Source organism: Perna viridis, chromosome 2 (genome assembly GCF_037379345.1).
Source record: "Perna viridis isolate PV_CMFRI_1.1 ecotype Kerala chromosome 2, ASM3737934v1, whole genome shotgun sequence".
NCBI lineage: Eukaryota > Metazoa > Mollusca > Bivalvia > Mytilida > Mytilidae > Perna > Perna viridis.
In genome coordinates this window covers 69,500,825-69,507,355 of record NC_142446.1, presented here as the reverse complement: position 1 = coordinate 69,507,355, position 6,531 = coordinate 69,500,825, and positions in this window count along the sequence as shown.

Here is a 6,531-nt window from a genome sequence, read left to right as displayed (position 1 = left end):
CACCACATTGGACAAATATGTTGTCAATTAAAAATTCCAGCATTTTGTAAACATCTTCCTCTGTATATTTGGAAGATGATTTGGAATTATTTCTTACAAAGTATGAGGAATCTCTACCAAGAACTATATATTTGTATCTAGGTGTACCATCTTTTTTGGAAAAACAACGATGTATAATGTTTTTAAGTCGGGATTTTAACTGAGTATGGGGAATAGAAGTATACAGTGTTGAAAAATCATAGGTTTTAATGCTATTATATTCAGATAATAGTCTTGAACTGATTGTCTCCAAAAGATCTTTCGAATTTTTCAGGATCCACATTGAATTAATACCACTACGGGAGTAACAAGTGTTGTGGTAGGACTGTAGACCCTTTTTGACAGTTGTGAGTATAGAAGTTAAAAGTTTTGAAAGAGGTTTGGTGGTACATTTTGCAGATCCAGCTATGACACCTTGTTTGTATGTCTTCTTGTTCTCGTTTTATCCATTTTTTTGCATAGTCCTCGATGGCATCCATAAGAACTTTAAAGTTATAATTCCAATTTATGAAGCGTGGTTCTCAGTACTTGGGACCTTTAGAAAGGATATTACGCAGAGATTCGTTTTCGATAATGGTTAAATCTCCCGTAACGACGTGACCAGAAGGACCATATTTGAATGGAGAGGTTTTGCAAGAACAGTCAGGTGGTTTAGTCTTGAAGTCCTCAATCTCGAGGTTCTGCAATAGTCTTTTATAATTGAAAATTTTGGATGCGATGGGTGAAGTATAGGAATATGAAATAGTTGGTATGGATTTGTCTTTGAAATATGGGGGGATTTTGTTGGTAACGTTTTTGTGATGAAGGATGTTAGCCAAATTAATTGACAAACGGTAGTGGAAGAAATGATCGTTTTTCTTCATCTTGACTTTTCACACAAACTGGTTTAAAGAGTCTGTGGAAACCAATATCCAAAATGATGGCAACAAGTCTGTATAATGATGAGGTGGGGTCAGAAACAGGAGTGTCAAGACTTGTTTTGTAAAGGGAGTGTAGTAGAGTGAGACGCATAGAATAAAGTTTGGTTCTAATGTGATGAAGTCCAAGAGGTTTTTGTATGACTGGAAGGAGACCATCTATGGAGACATCATGTAACTTAGGTGACGTATAGCGGCGATGGCCACGACTCCTTTCCCGTCTTGGATTTTTGTCAAATAAATTCATCACATTTATGTTATTGTTGTATTGGCTTGAAAGGTTTCCTATACTTTTGATTATCAAACGAAGAGTGGAAAATAATAAAAAAATAAAAACTGTAAAATCGTTTGTTTTGTTCTTTTTTGGGGGGAGAGGGTATAATAAAGACAGAAATTAGTTCTAAATTCTTACACAACATTTACCGTATTCAAATATTTTTCTTCCGAAATTCCATCATAGCAAGTATCCTCACCATTAATGTTGTAAAATAGTACAGCAATGTTTTAATGTTAAAATGGAAGTCTGATTGTTCCTATGGTAGAATAAGCCTTATTACGCTCTTTGTAAATACTTGGTGCTTTACATAACGACGAAGTTTTAAAGGGCAGAGAGGATTTGGCTATATCACATATGATTTTTTTCTAATATATTAACTTTTCTATTGGCCCTATACATGAATCATGGCAAATGTGAAAACAAAAGAGTAAAACTCATGTTTAATGAATAACATTATAGCATTTAGATCTATTATAAAAACCACAACAACATTCAATCAAAGTAATATAAAAACAAGTAGAAAACCATTGCAAGCTTATAACAAAGGACTCACAACTAACTTAATATAAGCTATCTTTATGCATAATCACAATGTCATTATATACAGTAATACATGTCTGAACCGAACCATGGAAAATCTAAAAACCTGTCTAAACCAAACCATTGGAAAATCATACCTGTCTTAACAAAACCATGGGAAAATCTTACCTGTCTAAACAAAACATGGTAAAATAGGACAACCTGTCTAAACAAAACCATGGTAAAATCTTACCTGCCTTAACCAAACCATGGTAAAATCTGACCTGTCTAAACCAAACCATGGGAAAATCCGACTTGTCTAAACCAAACCATAGGAAAATTGGATGACCTGTCTAAACAAAACCATGATAAAATCTTACCTGCCTTAACCAAACCATGGTAAAATCTGACCTATCTAAACCAAACCATGGGAAAATCTTACCTGTCTTAACAAAACCATGGGAAAATCTGACAACCTGTCTAAACAAAACCATGGTAAAATCAGACAACCTGTCTAAACCAGACACTTTTATATGTACTTTATATCAGTTAAAATGAATTTTAAACTTTTGAAAACTGAACCATACCAATTTAAAAATCCAAAACTTTGGTCAAGACATGTTTCACTGATATTTATAACTAAAACAAAACTGTTAGTCTGAATGATGGTCTACATGTGTTTGCGTACATTTTCTGTTGTTTTCAAAACTATTCAAGATGAAATGAACAAAAATTTGTTCTGTTAGGGTGAAAAAAAAATTATTTATCAATTTTTTTTATGTCAAGCAGAGCAGAATGTATACCTTTCTTCAAAGAAACTTTAAAATTAAAAATAAAAAGTTATGTTTTTCATCTATACTTATAAAAATATTTTCAATTTTGTACACTTGTTAGATTTAAACTTATTCTATCTGTATATTTGTGTTAAATAGACAGACCAACTGAATTTAATACATTAACTGGTAAAGATTCATAAGAATCCATGAAGACTTCCAGAGCAATTGTTTCTTACATATACATTGGTGCAGAAAAATATACTAGTATATATGATTATAAATGTTTCATGTTCATATTTTTAATTTCCATTTACAAGCTGGAAATACGGGTATATTTTTATAATGCCATGTTATAAGATACAACCATTATGTATAAAAAATCCACTAACATATTTTGTATGTATAATTCAGCCACATGTTTTTAATTTTCTATTATTTACATTTGAAACCTTTTATTACAGCTTTCCACTTCTGAGGTAGCAAAAAAGCACGCAAAAAGCAATAAGGTATAACTATTGTTTTATCATAAAATTGCTTTCATCATAACATTGTACAATTCATAAAAATACATTGCCAGAACTACTTGACCAATTCCGCTCTGCACAAAAAAGTAACCTCATAATCAGAAAGAAGAAAAATTTCTATATTTTTTGCCAGAATTAAACGATCCATGGTACAAAATACTTCCTTTCAACTAGGTTGCACTTAGAATTATAGTTATTAATGTAAGAAAGTAAATTTTTGTGGTTGTTAATTTCCATGATTTTAAAAAAAAAAAGTTTTCAGGGTGTAAAAAATCAACGTTTACAGTATTTATCACTAGTACAAATAAAAAAAAACACAATATGTAAAATCTTTGGACCAACTATAGGAACAAAGCAAAATATAACCACTAGTCCCAGTCAAAATAATGTAATTTTAGAATTTAATCTAAAATTTAATAAATTTGGGTGCATCCCTGCACCTTAAGAATACAAGGTTTTTCTATATGCTTTGAGAAAGGCTGAGTAGTTCCGAATGGAAAGTAATTTGATCTTTTTGACTTTAAGCAATAGCACTATATCTTTGAGTAAAGAATTTCTATAAAAAAAATGAACACCTTCAGTCAACCAATGCACATTGAGATGCCATCATGTCAACTGTTCATTCTCACATGAGGTATATAAATCTTGAAGCTTTCAAAATAGTTACCAGGAATGTTTTAACCTCCTGTATCAATACATTCTGGAATGCATATCAAATCATTCCTCATATTTGTGCAATAATAAATATTGTACTCACTATAAATTAGGAAATTATTGCAATGTTCTTTATTATTGCAAAAAATGTGAATTGGTGGTTATCATAATAACTAAAACTTACATTATGTAAGAGTGTTTCTAAAATAAGTGGTTATCATAATAACTAAAACTTATGTATTTATATTTCGATTACTACTGATGTAAGATTTTTCTCAAAATTTCATATAATATCATTGTTATTAAAACCATTCTGTTCAAAAGTTAGGCAATGGGTGGTACATTTTTTTTTCCAAATATGACCTTCTTTGCCTCAAATATATTTAATACATCTAGAAAACAACCAGTGCTATTTAAATTTTATCCTTAAGCATTTGTAATGTAGAATTTGGTTGACAATCAAATAGGGAAAAAGTGCAGGAAAATTTTCCCACCATTTTTCCATCGTGTACCAAATTTGACCTATCAATATCTTAAAGGGCAAATTTATACAAGGTATAAATACTTGGATAATGCAATAAAATCTGTGTTTTTTCTTCTTAATGTGCCACACTTTATACACATTTTGCTTGATTCTTTGAAAAAGAAATACTTAGATCTTGAATTATAATACTGCAATAATAAATACATGCATAACATCAGAATTTACAGTATTTTTCGATACATACATACAGTACACTATTATGCCATAATCATTAAACAAATATACAGACTTCCCTATAATAAGATGGTGGATATGTAATAAAATAATTTGTATAAAATATCTCATAAATAGGAACTGTCAAAAAATGTACAATTGACATACAACACTTCAATTTTGAAGATTTTGTCACTTACAAAAATTAAATCCATATTGAAAATTTCCAGTGAATCCTTTTTCTGAATAAAAATTAAGAAAATTAACACCAAACCCTATTACTTAAAAAAAAATCATTTCATGACAGTTCCTAGTTGCATACAAACACAATTTTGTTAGTACCATTTTCTGTTACATAATTTGACCACTGTACTGAGTTTAACATTTTTGTTTAAATTCCACTTGTATCAATTTGTATCTTCTAAATGAACTAAATCAGCATTCATTATTACTACCAGTTCAAGTCAGCTTGGCATTTTCATCTAATCATTGAGTCTTTTCTTAGAGAAATAATGTAATATGAAAAAAGATTGGAAAAAAATTTCAATCTGAGATTTTTTATGAACCTCCGAAAAAGATCTGATTAGTCCAGGATTTAACCAATGCACAATAAATGAAGGCCCAGTTGTTCAAAAGATATGTCTTCTGGACCAAAGTTATCTAATGGATAAGTCAAGTGCTATCTATACAATTTATCCAGAAGACAAATTTTAATACACAAAATGCTGTTTCCAAGAACAGATTACCCAACCTTGCTTTGTTTTAAAACAGGCAGTTTTCCACCATAAAAACCAGCTCAATCTTTTAAAGTCAACAACCTTTTTGTATAGTATAAAATTCCCACTTACAGCTTTGTGTTTTGAAAGAAGATTTTAAGGCCATATCAGGATATTTCTCAACACTGCAATCTGGTATCCAATAATTTCTGATCTCCCAACTTCATACATGTACATGAAAAATTACACACAAAGTAACATGACAATCACAGTATACATAAAGCTCTTTGAATCTTCTCTTTAAATACATTTTTGAAAGATTTATAACTAATACAGCAACCATCAGGTAAACCTTCCCAATACAGTCTAACCTGTATTTAATGACCTTCTAACAGAGGGCAAAATCATAGTCACATTAGACAGGTTGCCTTTATATACAAATTAATTTAACATAGAATATACTACACAGGAATTTCATAAAGTCATTTAAGACTATTGCTGAATACAGCTGGTCCACATGTTTAACTGTATATGATTCATAAATATTCGTTCGGATAATGATACCCAGAATGCATGAGATACATGTTGAAATAAAGATAAAATGTCTTTTGAGAGTGCTGACACCAACTGTTACACAATCAAGGACTAAAAGTACTCATTCATCAGATACAACATAGAAATATATGTACTTAAGCACATGTAACTAACAATATCTGTAGAGTGGTGCCTTTTATAAGCACCAATATCTTAAAAATCTGTCATTTTTCTTTTGGAATCTGCAAATTTAGTTTTAACTGAAAATCACTGATATGAATTGTTATATGATAAACAAAAGAAATTATAATATCAACACAAAACTGAATTGCATGTAAAGTGAAAATATGGTCTATGACAAAATTGAATTCCTATTTCAAATTCACAACTCTGGAGTTAGAGAAAAAATATAAAATTAGATTTATCACAGACAGAATAAATATAAACAGAACTGAAAAAGAAACAAGAGATAAGGCATATGCATAAAGTGGTAAGGGAACTACCATATGATTTTTATATTTTTATGGGGGGGGGCTCCCTAGAAATTAGAAGAGAAAAATCATAAGATTGACTTGAGGAAGTTTGCTGTCATTGCCCAATTCTGTAGTGAAATATCCAGATGTATTTCAAAATACTTGCAGATTTTTTAGCTGCTGTAAAGTATGTGAGTGTATCCCTCAAAAATAAAGAACAGTTTCTATAAGCCAGTTTAGATTCAACAAGATATACATCCACTTTGAACTGGTAATTTAATTAATACATCAATTGTTCTAACAGAGCAGGTAAAATACATTTACCACATATGTAGTCCCTGACTGAATGTACATGTAACATTTTGTTACAAGTTGTGGAGGTGTTGCCCATTTTAAAGATTTTTT